The sequence below is a fragment of the Danio rerio genome, chromosome 20 (genome assembly GCF_052040795.2).
Source record: "Danio rerio strain M-AB ecotype USA chromosome 20, GRCz13ab, whole genome shotgun sequence".
NCBI classification, from domain to species: domain Eukaryota; kingdom Metazoa; phylum Chordata; class Actinopteri; order Cypriniformes; family Danionidae; genus Danio; species Danio rerio.
In genome coordinates this window covers 47,590,201-47,604,882 of record NC_141040.1, presented here as the reverse complement: position 1 = coordinate 47,604,882, position 14,682 = coordinate 47,590,201, and the positions used below count along the sequence as shown (strand labels likewise).

Sequence of the window (14,682 nt, the reverse complement as noted above, 5' to 3'; positions counted from 1 at the left end):
CTCTCTTAAAAACTTCACAGGCACATCCAAGGTTATATGTCAGAGGCGCAACACGTGAACGCGCGCCCTATACTGACACTGAGGGAAGAAACTGTTGAATAAAGTTATTTTTGTTTTATGTGCACATAAAAGTATTCTCATAGTCAGGAATCTTGCTGTCTATGAGAGATTAAGGAGCTCTCAGATTTAACTAAAATATCTTCATTATTTTCATTCAGATATCTTCATTTGTGTTCTGAAGATGAATAAAGTTACTACCTTTAGTATTTGCTTTAATATTGTCCTCATATACAACCTTCTCTAGTCTAATGTTTTGCTAATGTGGTATATGATTTATGGTTGGAGGACATCATTTATTGACTAGTGATTTTGTGTGTAGTTGTAGTTTATGGTGAGTGATAATCCAAACCCTGTATATATAGGTGGCGATGTCCGTTCCTCCACGTGGTGCCACTGGAAACTGCCCATCTTAAAGGTGGTGCTGAGCTGAACACGGACAAAAACTGACATTAGTCTGGGGCGACAAGCCTCACAACTGATGACAATGATGAATTTTGTACTAAAGTTTGAAATAAAGTCACATTTGTCAAAAATAAGTGCTTCTTCTATTTTTTAAATGCTGATTACTGTGTGTTTCAAATGAGATCATCCAGGAACAAGAAATGACAACGTTTGTAGATTTAACAAAGATTAGCTGGATTTAACGCTACTGATCTGAAGGTGTTTGATGTACAAGCATACATGTGATGAAATTTTTAGCATTTAAGAACAAATGCACTGTAAAAAAGCTTCCCTTCCAGCCGCAACACAGCACCATGCTGGGAAACACCCATACACTCACCCATTTACACACACACTCATTCACTACAGTTAATTTAGTTTATTCAATTCACCTATAGCCGCATGTCTTTGGACTGTGGTGGAAACCGTAGCACCTGGAGGAAACCCACGTGAACACTGGGAGAACATGCAAATTCCACACAGAAATGCCAGCTGGCCCAGCCAGGACTTGAACCTGCACGCTTCTTGCTCTGGGGTGACAGTGCTGACTGAGCCATCGTGCTGACCCCAATTCATATTATATTATATTGTATTATATTATATTATATTATATTATATTATATTATATTATATTATATTATATTATATTATATTATGTTATATACCATTTTGCCAGCACAGGGTTTGCTGCTGCTGCCAAATGACTGCTTATGTCTTCTGTTTGGGGTGTCTTGATTGCCATGAGATGAATCTGGCATCCTTGTAGACGTAAAACAACACAACCATTTTAATGTTGTGAATTTGTATTCTTTGATCAAATGTACTTTTATGCTTACCACCAGTTGGCCATGACCGTAACACCACTTCATCTGTGCAATGCAAGTCTTTTTTTAATTCAGCTAGCCTTCCACTTTCTTCCTGGAGTCTCTGACAAGTCTCATAAACAGTGTTATGCACAAATCAGGTAGAAACGTACAGATAACAGCAGGCCAAGTTCACACCACAAAAGAACACATAAGAAACATACCTTCACAAATCTTGTGGAAAGTGACCTATGTAGAAAGGATTTTTTTTTTGTCGTTTCACCACATTGCATGCAATGTAAGCATGTCCACCCATTCTATAACAAACAAACAATAAGTTTAAGACCTAAAAAAAATTCAAGAACAATGCAAACACTTTTATTACCTGCTTTGGACATGTACAGTATTTGCTCGTGAGGTAGCTATTCGCTTGCACCACCTCTTCACCAGCAAACCTGCCTTTTCTTGGTTTCTACCACTCTATTTAATCTATGTAAAGAGGTAAAGAAATGTAATGTAATAAAACATACATATAACAGTATCATTGTCACAATTTGCTTGAAATGTTTTTACAATCTGTTAAATAAAAAACTGAATGAAAGACTGATACTGACTGTTTAACCCTTGTGTGCTGTTTTGGATGTTTTCATCCACTCTGAGGTGCTGTATGTAAATTTTTGACTCTTCAAATGCATAAAATAACCATAATATATTTGCAGATATTTAAGAAATCTAAGCGAACATTCTTGTTTATCTGAAAAACAATGCTGAAGTCAAATATTCTGCTTTTAAAATGTCTTCGTTTTGGTCCCTTTAACCCGCCCAATGCCAGTTTAGCCAACTATATTTCAACTCCCTGGGTTGCCTTGGGGGGAAAATGCTTATTTAACTCATTCAGTCAGGAAGGCTCTTAAACTATGTGCCCATGACCGATATGCGACCTCCGCTGGACAGTAGCAGACTCCAAAATGAGACACAGATTCAGAGTTCCACATGAGGTGGTTATTAATGAATAATCAAATAATATATTTATTATGGGTGTAAACATTAGGTGAGCAGGTTATATTGTTACCCCGTGTCCTAACAACACGCTATATGGCTAGATTTGCAGTGATAAGCAATTTGGCCCAAACAAATTTAAATACAGCCATTCGGAAGCACATACTGTAATAGTGCACTCACTGCACTCCAATGAAATGGTAAGGTTTATAATCTAATTAATACATATTAAACCTCTTTAACATTATTAAATGTACATGCTCAATCCCTAGCTATGTTTCCATCGAAACTGCTCATTAAATTTATACACAAAACATAAAAAACGCATAAAGGACCTGCAAATAAAGCTGTTTTTTTGTCCAATGAGTCAAAGAGAACAAAATCGTCACTTCCTGATTATCTGGCGCCAAATATCAACAGTAAAAAAACGAATTTGCTGTGGTAGGAGAAGTTGCGTGAATCTTTTATTTATTTAATAATTTACTTGACCCCCAAAAGACAATGGCGATGTGCAATGAACACATGGTGGCATTTGGAGGCGTAAAGATGCAGAGCCGATGCTCTTGACAGTTCTTATAATAAAGTAACACTAATACTGAAATGGTTAAAGCATTTTAGAATGACCAAATCAACATTTCAGATGTTTTACAATATGCTTAGCCTGCTGGTTTGTCCATTCACACATTTGTATCATCACATAATCCCTTATAACAAAATCACATGACCTTTTTAATGCGAATACTGGAATTTGTTCGGTAAAAGTGCTTCCGTCATAGTTATCTTATTGAATATAAAGTTTGTCTTTATTTTATGCCATTTTCTAAAAATGTATATCTTGGCGTTTCCATTAAACATTTTTTAAGCGCATAAAAATAGGTGGGTGGAAACGTAACTACTGATACAATGGCTTGCAAAAGTATTCATGCCCCTTATCCACATTTTCTCCCATTATGACCACAAACATAAATATATTCTATTTGAACGTTATGTGAAATACTAACATAAATTTGCATACAATTGTGATGAAGAAATTAAATTATACAAGAGATACTTTTTTTTTTTACAAATAAAAAACTGCACAAAGTGCAGACCCTTTTCACATGACGTCACGCGGTTTACGGTTTCACTCCACGCAGTGTATCGTTACTTCCGCCTACTTAGAAATCCCCATAGAGCACTTACCCAGTCAGCTGTATATTTACTACAGAAACAATTCCAGGGGTGTCAAACTCAATTCCTGGAGGGCCGAAGCCCTGCACAGTTTAGTTCCAACCCTGCTCCAACAAACTTACCTGTAGGTTTTAAACAAGCCTGAAGGACCCAAATTAGTTTGATCAGGTGTTTTTAATTAGGGTTGGAACTAAACTGTGCAGAGCTGCGGCCCTTTTGGAACTGAGTTTGACACCTGTGAGTTAGACAGTGACTACAGTGGTCTTCTGTTGTCTGCATTCAAGGTGAGACATCTGACATCTAAAAAATAACTTACAGATCATCCAGCTGTCTGCTTGCCTTGAACCAGGAAAATGGGACTTTAAACTGAGTCTATTGGTTTGTGTTGCTGTCTTTACTGCAGATGAAGTTGGTATGTACTTGTCAGTAATTGTCAAATACAGATTTCAGATGTTTACGCGGGTGCTGCACATTTTATATTGTCAGAATTATTATTTTTTTGTGTGTGTCCTGAATAATAAAAAACAAATTAAACTGTGGGTGTTTACTGTGGTTGTTTACAGTGGACCGTTGATTCACAAACACATTCATATTATTCACATTCTACTGCTCAGTTCTCTGCCATTTGTTTCTATATAGGTATTTTATTCATGAACATAAAACATTTGTCTATTTAATATTCAAATTATATGAAATAGAATAACAATGTTGTATGTGACTCTTAATGGTCAAACAAAATCATAAAAATGTACAATTGCAAAAATACACCAAGAACACTGCATTTGAATTCAGTATTGTTAGATTATGAATTTATTTGTAGCATTAATAAGGTAGTACTAATATCAAATTAAATCCTCCCAAAAGGTGGCTGTAGGACATACTTAATTCATTCAAACGGAGAGACTGAACAAAACATTAATATATCAGTAAATAATAAATTATGAAACTGATTGCATTTATTGACATACTTACCAGGTAATATAAGAAGATTTAATAAAGAACAGTACTCATGCTGGAACATTTACATATAACAAAAAATATAAATTGATATTTAGAGCTGCATTAAAGTAAAATAAATCCGTTATTGAGAAAAAAAAACCTTAATAAGTGAAAAGGTTGCAAACATATGCTTTACTTAATAAACAATAACTTATTCCTATTCCTAATATCTTAAAGAATCATTTTCAAACTCAGAAAGCAGCTCTGTATTGAAAGAGAAACATTTGGACACATGCCCAATACCAATAATAGTCTTAAATCAGATTGTGCAATGTTAATATTTTTATTTATAAATTTTACAGAGAAATCTCCCATTCATTTAGAAGTAAACCGGAACTAAAAAAAACACTGCATTGCCGATAGGGGGAAGTGAAGTGACGTCATTGTGAAAAGGGTCTATTACAGCTGCAAGTCTTTTGGGCTATGTCTATAGGTTTCTACTAGCTTTGCACATCTAGAGACTGAAATCTTTGCCTATTTTTCCTTTCAAAACAATTCAAGCTGAGTCATGTTTGAGAAATAAAAAATAAGCAGCTCAGCTCTCAGAACATAGTAAACATAGTAAGTGTATTTATGCACGCACACTATCATTTATTTGCACAGGCTTATCTAAAGGGTTAATGCTGCCAATTGATAACAGTAAAAATGAAATGTTTTACCTCTTCCCAACAGGGAAAAACACCAACAATCAAGAATGCATGATTATTTGGTATCAAGGCTTTGCAATTAAAAAATGTCATTATAATAGTAGTCCGTGGGTAGTGGTGTAAAGTAACTAATTAAAAATACTCAAATTACTGTAATTAGTTACTTTTTCTCAGGAATTGTAATTTACTGAGTAGTTTTAAAAAATGTGTACTTTTATTCTCACTTGAGTACATCTTTAGTGCTGTATCTGTACTTTTACTCCACTACTTACCTTCAACCTGCAGTTACTACTTTATTTTTTCTTGTCTATGGGGATTAGAAAAATCAGTCCTGTAAATCCCATCGAATCAAATCACACAAAGAAAGTAAATCGCCTCATAATGAACTACCTCAAGACATGGTCGATTTGTAAATGCAGCAAACTGTTTGGAAGCATTAAACGTGTGAAAGAAGATGTCCAAAATCTTTACACGTGTTGACCCAGAGACTGTTTAAATGCATGTCACTGATGAGAAGATGACAGATGTTTACTGTATGGGGACCGAAATGGCCTTAAACACCCAGCAGGCACAAGATGTCAACATGACGTCAAATTGACGTTGTACCCCAATGTCGTGGGGACGTTGCATATTGTTTGTTATTCACCATGGTCTTCTATGTAAAGCTGCTTTGAAACAATTTACGTTGTAAAAGCGCTATACAAATGAAGTTGAATTGAATGAAAATCGAGTTGAGGTCAGACCAACGTCAATGTCCAACCAAAAACCAACCAAATATAAACGTCTAATGATTTCACAGCCTGAAGTTGTGTGAACGTTACCACTATGACATCTATCAGATGTTGGATTTTGGTTGCCATACCTGATGAATAAATGTCAGTATTTGAAGTCAATATGATGTTGGTTTAAAATGTTGGCTCGATGTTGGATTTTGGTCACTTTCTAACTTTCAAATATCAACGTCATTTAACGTCATTATTGGACATCAAAATAATGTTGTCCTTAGACGCTGGCTAGACATTGAATTTTGGCCATTTGACATCACAACCTAAAGCTAACCTAATATTAACGTCCTATGATGTTGTGTGCCTGCTGGGCAATAACTAAATGCACTGCAAAATGTTATGTTTACACACATCCACAAATTACATGTAAATGCATCAGCATTTTATAGTATAATACTTACTACTTATGAGTACTTTTAAAAGGGCTGAGTAAAATTTACAACAGGTACCTTTACTCTACTCGCACTACATTTTTAGGCAAGTAATGGTAGTTTTACTTGAGTATGATTCAGTACTCTTTCCACCACTGTCCATGGGACAAAAACATCCACAAACAAAATAAAAGGGTAGTCAATTTGAACAGTACACAAGGGTTAATGTAGCGTTTAACTGCAATCATTATTGTGCTTGTAAACATTTCAAATGTATGTATGATACAAAAATATTATACATACTTCACACTTGGGGCATTGGGCTCGAGCATGCATCACACTTAGGAAAGGTTTCATTGTGGTCAGCTCCTGGACAGCAGGCAGGACACCAGCAGCCTTCTCCAATGGCCAATATTTGGATTTGCCACATCCATGGCAAAAAAATGTAACCTTGACTGGCATGAGTTCCTTCTGAAGATACAGAGGGTTGGCAAACATCTCCTCTCTGTACATATTTAGGGCTTTCATTAGGAATCCCTGGCGATACACTGCAATCTCCATCCCTCTTCATCCAGTTTGAAAGATGTTACCCTTGCTGCTGTCCACATTGAGTCCCCACATGTGCCTTTTCCCTGTGTATATGACACATAATAAACAAAACAAGTCAAATAAAACGTATGCTGTGAATATATTGCACGTATTCTCTCAAAGTGAAGGAAATCAAGGTTGGACATACATTGTTGTTATTGTGACAACTAATTGGTCAGGTTATGAAAATTTTGTAAAGAGTAGGGATGTAACCCCTGGCCAAATTCCCTCCATCGGCCCTTACCCATCATGGCCTCTCAATCATCCCCATCCACTGAATTGGCTGTATCACCAGCGTGGTGAGTGCACTGGCACCATTGTCCTGTGGCTGTCGTCGCATCTTCCAAGTGGATGCTGCACACTGGTGAGAGTGTTGAGACTCCCTCCATGACTGTGAAGCGCTTTGGGTGTATGGCCATACACTACAAATGCGCTATATAAAGGAAGTTTAGTATTAAACTAATTTCGAGAGGAGCACATGCTAATGATTGACCCAGCTGGCCCACATTAGCTAATCATGATCCTCCAATCAAAGGATCCTAAGTCACTATATATATTTATCCTACATATAGCACTGTTGCCTCACAGCAAGAATACCAATGGCGTCAGGTCCTCGCTGGGCCATCTGGCATTTCTGTGCGGAGTTTACATTTTCCCACCGTGTCCTTCCACCATCTAAATATGCTCTAGGTTACAGATAAAATAAGCCTAAATCTTTTTTCAAATCTTACTCTCAGGAAGTTCACCTTAGCCTCAGCAGCGGGGGAGTTTGAGATCAACCTGCGAAAGGGGTGAGCCCTGAGCCCGAGGATTCCTTGAGCTCAGGGCTCTCTCCCGGGACAGCATGCCAAACAAGCTACGTGTAAATAATGAGCTATGTGTGAATTCTTAAATTACACATTACTTACTTACATACGGTTCTCACTGTTTCATGAATGCTGTCTTCAGCCACAAAGAGCACCTCAAAAAAGGCAGAAGCCTCAGAGCTTAGGCAGAAAGAAAATCAAAACATGCAATAAATATGTAAAGCATTTAAAAAAACACATTAAAATGATTAAGAAAAAGACCACCTTGTCTTTCTGCAAAAGTGAAATAGCCTTGTTTCCATCTGCTGAAACATTTCTGGCATGCAGGCTGGGCTGGTGAAGGGTGCACTACAGCTGAGCTGCTCTTCCTCAAATGAAATGTATGAAGATTCAAAGAAGCTGCGCTGTAGTGCATCGCTGTTAATTTGACCAGTCTGGAAGAGATGTCAAAATAATTAAATACAATATGTGATGTCTGATTACGAAAAGAAATATTATATTATGCTAAAAATAACCTGTATTTCTAAGTATTTTTTTTATCACAATTCACTTACCAGCAAACCAAGAATTTTCAAAGTGCTCATGCTATATATTCTTTGATTAGAATTGCAGGTAAACTGATTTAACGGTATGCTATAAACATAAAACACAGCAGCGCACTGCTCTATTTAAGCAAACACTAAAGATACACAAGATGTGTTACTCCTACAGTTTTGAATGGGGAAAAGTGTAAAAGTTAATATGGTGAATGAAGCCCCGCCTACTAGTGCAAGAGCCAATCATATAATGCTATAGACTGACGCTTCTCCAGGGGGTAGCTCGCATCAGACGTGTGCTCAGGGAATACTTGCTTAACAGACATAAGAAATATAACCGCATAAAGCTTGACATCTGTGCTTTTAAATGAAGCAAGTGCACTTGATAACATAAGTTTACTGGTTTTGTAATCTGTATGAAATGAACACGAGGTACAGTCAGTCCTGTCAAACGCACATCACATGACAGCAACTACTCAAACGTCCACAAGCTTGTAAACAAAGAGGGCTCTATTTTGACGGTCCATGCGCAAAGCGCAAAACGCAAGGCGCAAACGCTTTCAGGGCATGTCAGAACGCATTTTTGCTAATTTAAGGACGGGAAAATCCGTTTTGCGCCGTGGCACATGGTCTAAAAGGGTTGAGTTGATTTTCTTAATGAGTTATAGGTGTGTTTTGAGAATAAACCAATCAGAGTCTCATCTACCATTACCTTTAAGAGCCAGCTGCGTCGCGCCATAAGCGCATTTGCTATTAACATGACGTAAAGTAAGTTCACTTTCATTTTTGCTCTCCTGGATAAGGAAACCTTACGCACAGACATCAATTAGCCTATAAATAATTAATTTTGTTTGTTAAGCTCAAAGATTTGTATCAAAACTATTTCTAAATTCAGTTCTAATTTCCAGCAAACAAATAAATGAACAATTATAACGAAGTGTGGTCAAAATACTGAGTTATTTCCAAATACACATGCTGTGCCCCATATGGTCTAAAACCTGACAGGTGGACAAATCTAAGCTTGTTTTTAATAAAACAAATATAAATATGCATATAATAAATATTACTGCTAATAATAATAACAACATTATACAAAAGCAAATTAAATGAACTGAAAAAGCCTCCCGAGATGAAGAAAGTATGACGGCAGTGGTTTTTAAATTCATGTAGGCTAGAAATTAATATGTTTTGTAATATTTTAATCATTTATATTTATATCCTATATATATCCTTATTATATATATCCTCAATAAATTATATCTTTTTCATATGTAAAGATATTTGCGTATTGCTCTACATCTTGTGTGTAAGCCAGGTGCACTTTGTGCCAGACAATAGACCGACTTTGTTCTAGTCTAAAGAACAGACTATTTACTGTTTCTCAAAATAGCAACGCACCAAAACACGCCTGCTTTTTAGACCAGAACGCCTATAGGCGCACATATTAGCTCAAATGCATTTGCTATTTAAACAGTGAGCAACTCCTCAAAATGACCCTTGCACCGAGCTGAAAGTAGCAAAAGATTATTGCGCCGCGCCTTGCGCCACATTGCCCCAGGTGTATGATAGGGATCAGAGTCACGTTCATTTCTGGAAGAGATTCTCCATCAAGACCAAGTTGTGAATTACTTCAGAAGAGCAGCGCGATCAGACGATCATTATTCAGAAGATGATAACGTGTAGAACAGCCATAAATGAGGTTGGTGTCGTGATCTTGTTTCTTTCGAATTCCAAATACGTAACTTAATCGTAAGGAGAATTTGATGTTTCCCCATTCAGACAGAATGCCTGAGCATACTGTTCGAGAGACGATTCAAAGATGGCTACCGAGTGAAATTACTTGCCTTAAAGGGATTTTGATTTAAGTGACCAAAAAAAGCTGTGTGATGCACCTGATAACAGCCTTACTCTTTCTCCAATCTTCAAGAGTTCACACTTAGCTGATGCTTGATAAAGTTAATGCATTTTTGGCATGCTGTCCCATGAGAGACCCCTGAGTTTAAAGGATTCTCGAGCCTAGGGATCCCTCTTGTTTAGTCGGGAGAGAGGAAAGCCTGGGCTCAGGTAGGTCTTGAGAGCTCCCCTGTAATTTAGCTACGAAAAGAAGGGGAGGAGTGAGGGTGGATAGGGAGAATTCTTTAAAATCGAAGATGACTAAAGCTGCGGTCACATTAGAGTTTGAGCATGCAAAATTCTGCAGTGCGGCGCTGTGACGCCCCATTCACACGGGGCTTCAGCGTCAACGCTTGACTGAAGGCGTGTCTTAAGTTGGGGCTGAATTGATCGTCATAGAAGCGTCAGCCAATGAAATTCAGTTAGCAATAGGCCACTGTCTAGCTGGTGTATTTGCATACAGCGATCTGATTGGCTGACGCTTCCGTTGGCGCTTGAAAAGTTGAGCTGGTCCCAACTTCTGTAGCGAGCGACGCCTCTGAAGCGGCGCCGACGGATCCACAATGCAGTTCGGCAACGCCTGACGTCACCCATTCAAAGTGAATGGGAAGCGTTGACGCTGATGCCCCGTGTGAACGGGGCGTGAAAAGCAGCAGGATTAAACAAGCTTATTAGACATTTAAAAAAGCGAGCGATTGCAAATTTTTGTCCAAAGAGGTCATGCTTTGATCCTCGATTGGTTTCACGCAGTCAATTGATGCGATTTTGCAGGTCAGAGTTTACCAAGCTTGAACTTTGCACGGCAGCAACCTGCGAAACTTGACCCATGACCATGCGTTTCCGATCTGACGCATTTGCATGCGTATGGATGAAAGTCTATGGAGAGAAAAGCCCAGTGTGACCGCAGCTTAAGGTAAGGAGAGCAGTCTATTTATGTGTGTTTGAATTCATCTGATTGGTTGGTCATGTAATTGTTAACGCAAGCTCAGCCGTTGTCAATCATTAGCACGTGATCCTCTTGAAGTTTGTTTATAAAACATCTCCAAGTGCGATGCTCCAGCAGCTTTGCAAAAGAGATGGAGAGATGACTCTGAGTTCCTGAAAGCAGCTCAGGAGGTCCAATATTATATATGGTCCACATATATGGTCCAGAGAGGCAGACCAATATTCACTCCTAAGCAGGTCCTTCAAGTCAGGGGTCCACTAAGGCTGGCAAATATATAATGGCAGATGAAGTCAAAACACCCTAGGAACAAAACATTCTTCAACTACAGGCACTTTTAGCCTTGTGAAGTTAAGTAAAAAAACATGTTCAAAAGTAAAGTAACATAGCCTCATAAGTTTAAACAATTTGTCTAGTTTTAAGATCTTTAGGAGGACAAACTTAGATATGAAGAGAAATTGTTAATCTTTAACATTTTTTTCCATCGTGAAATGAACAAATGTAATTTCCACCACATCTTGATATACAGCTTTTATTTCAAAATTATTTCAAGTAAATTATGGCAGTCAAACATCGTCTAAGATCATTTTTGTATCTAGTTTAACCGATCTTTCCACAATATATAGAATAATTAGACATTTACATATACAGTCAATGAAATAAATTTGTCCCTTTGGACCAAATGCTGAATTGTACACATGTCACACTCTAAACTTTAATATTAATTTGGTTAAGAGCTTATTAGAAAATCAATTAATTGAATTTTAATTTTAAATAGAGCATGAGCTTATACATTGTGAATAAATTTTTAATGTGTGATAAAAACTTTTAAAATATTTCTAAAAAATGTGTGTGGTGATGGAAATGACAGTGGTGGAAATTACATTTCAACAGTTTATTGTAAAAAAATTCAAGATAGCTTCACTGATTAGCTTTAAATTGATACTAGCAGTTCATGTATCCAAAATACTTTTTTTACCTTAATTTTTTTTAGGTTTTTATAAACACCATTGAAGGTACAACATGTTTGAAAATGACGTAGAATAAATGTATTTCCTTATCGAGCAATATTTATCTTGATTTTTCTTCATATGTTCCAAATGAAAAATTAAATTCCCTCCATCTTGAAGATGTGCTCGGATGTCAATATTCATTTTCATAGAAACCACAAATAATCTTTCACACAAACCTTTTAAAGCGAAATTACAGTGTTGTGGTGGAAATGACAGCTATATTTTGTATTAAAAATAATATTAATAATAGTCTCACATCAATAACTATAAAATATTGAAATTATTTCACTAGTGCTTAATTAAGATCCATAAATAGTTAAAGTAGTACCAGATTAAAAAATATTTTAAAGTGTTATTTTCATTGTTGAAGTTTAAAACTCTGTGCGACATGGTGAAAAGTGATTTTGACACCTAAAAGGAGGTTGAATAATATAAAAAACATACAATAGAAAGCTAGTACATTTTTTTAAATAGTTTTTTTTATTAGTTTGACAAAGAAAAAGGAATTTGAGTAAAAGTATATATATATTTTTGGATATATGATCAAAGAACATAGAAGTGCCCGTAGTTGAAGAATTACCCAAATACACATTTACCACATGCATAATTTTGCAAAATTGTGATTGGTTGGGAGTGGCATAAGTTCCTATAATCTCAGTTTACATTGACATCACACATTGTTTAAATTTGTCTCGCAACTGAGCTACTATCACTACAATACCAGGTGCAAATGCAATATCATAGGTTTCAACACAAATGCAAGTGAAAACAAATACAATCTACAAAACACACTCACCGGTCACTTGATTAGGTATATCTTACTAGTACCAGATTGGACCCGCTTTTGCCTTCAGAACTGCCTTAATCCTTCGTGGCAGAGATGGCAAGGTGCTGGAAGTATTCCTCAGAGATTTTGATTCATATTGACATGATAGCATCACACAGTTGCTGCAGATTTGTCGGCTGCACATCCATGATGCCAATCTCCAAATCCACCACATCCCAAAGGTGCTATATTGTACTGAGATCTGGTGACTGTGGAGGCCAATTGAGTACAGTGAACTCATTGTCATGTTCATAAAACCAGTCTGAGCTGATTCACGCTTTATGACATGACACGTTATCCGGCTGGAAGTAGCCATCAGAAGATTCATCACACTGTGGTCATAAAGGGATGGACATGGTCAGCAACAATACTCAGGTAGGCTGTGGTGTTGACACGATGCTCAATTGGTACTAATGGCCCAAAGTGTGCCAAGAAAATATCTCCCTCACAATTACACCACCACCAGCAGCCTGAACTGTTGATACAAGGCAGAATGGATCCATGCTTTCATGTTGTTGATGCCAAGTTTTGACCCTACCATTCGAATGTCGCAGCAGAAATTGAGCCTCATCAGAGCAGGCAACGTTTTTCTGATCTTCTCTTGTCTAATTTTGGTAAGCCTGTGCAAATTGTAGCCTCAGTTTCCTGTTATTAGATGACAGGAGTGGCACCATGTGTGGTCTTCTGCTGCTGCAGCCCATCCGCCTCAAGGCTCAACAAGTTGTGTGTTCAGAGATGCTCTTCTGTATACCTCGGTTGTAACGAGTGGTTATTTGAGTTACTGTTGCCTTTCTATCGGCTGGAACCAGTCTGGCCATTCTCTTCTGACCTCTCGCATCAACAAGGCATTTGCACCCACAGAACTTGATTTTTTTCTGGATTATTTCTCTTTCGGACTATTCTCTGTAAACCCTAAAGATGGTTGCAAGTGAAAATCCCAGTAGATCAGCAGTTTCTGAAATGGTCAGACCAGCATGTCTGGCACCAACAACCATGCCACATTCACTTAAATCCCTTTTCTTCCCCCTTCTGGTGCACAGTTTGAACTGAAGCAGTTCAACTTTACCATGTCTATATGCATCGAGTTGCTGCCATGTGATTAACTGATTCAAAAAATTGTGTTAATGAGCAGTTCAACAGTACCTAATAAACTGGCCGGTTACAGTATATCTTTACAGCAGATACATATGATCAGCAAAATTTGGGTTTTTGTGAAATCATACCTATTTATCTCATGGGTGCCATATCCATCTTCCCCTTTAATATGCGAGTTTGGAGAAATCGCTTCAAAAATCCAATAACACATTCTTTGTTGTGGATAAGCTGATGCAGTACATCACAGTCTCCACAGAGCCAGTCCACAGGAAGACATTCTTTGCACCTACTGTAGTGAAAACAAACAAACAAACAAAAATCTAATATACTTCACATTTTTTAAGATGTTAGTTTTAAATGTATTTCGTAGGTCTGTGAAGTAGCTTAGTGTTTAGAACTGAAATGATGAATCAACAAAGTTCATTAACTCATAGTCCACAATTTATCATTGGTCTCATTTACTCCCAGTTTAACATGAATGAAAACCCACCTAATAACAGAGTATTATGACGGTAAAATATCAGAAAGCCTCTCCATATTTTTTTTCTGTACACTAAATACAATACAACTTAATTCAATTCAAAGTAAACTGGTCAATATTCAGAATACACACTGCATGATTCAATGTAAAATGACCCTAAATCATCACAAAATGTGTTCTAAAAGCATCTTCTGCACTGCCAGTTTAGTCCAAGAAGGTTTTCTTT

At 37.1% G+C, this 14,682-nt stretch overlaps 1 protein-coding gene and 1 pseudogene across 1 annotated transcript in view; both read right to left on the bottom strand.

The window, feature by feature from the left end:
* The window catches only part of efr3bb (EFR3 homolog Bb (S. cerevisiae)), a 1,037,141-nt gene that overhangs the window by 499,823 nt on the left and 522,636 nt on the right, over nt 1-14,682 (bottom strand). The gene's annotated exons all lie outside the window — the stretch shown is intronic.
* Nucleotides 1,173-7,076, bottom strand: LOC147839448 (uncharacterized; annotated as a pseudogene).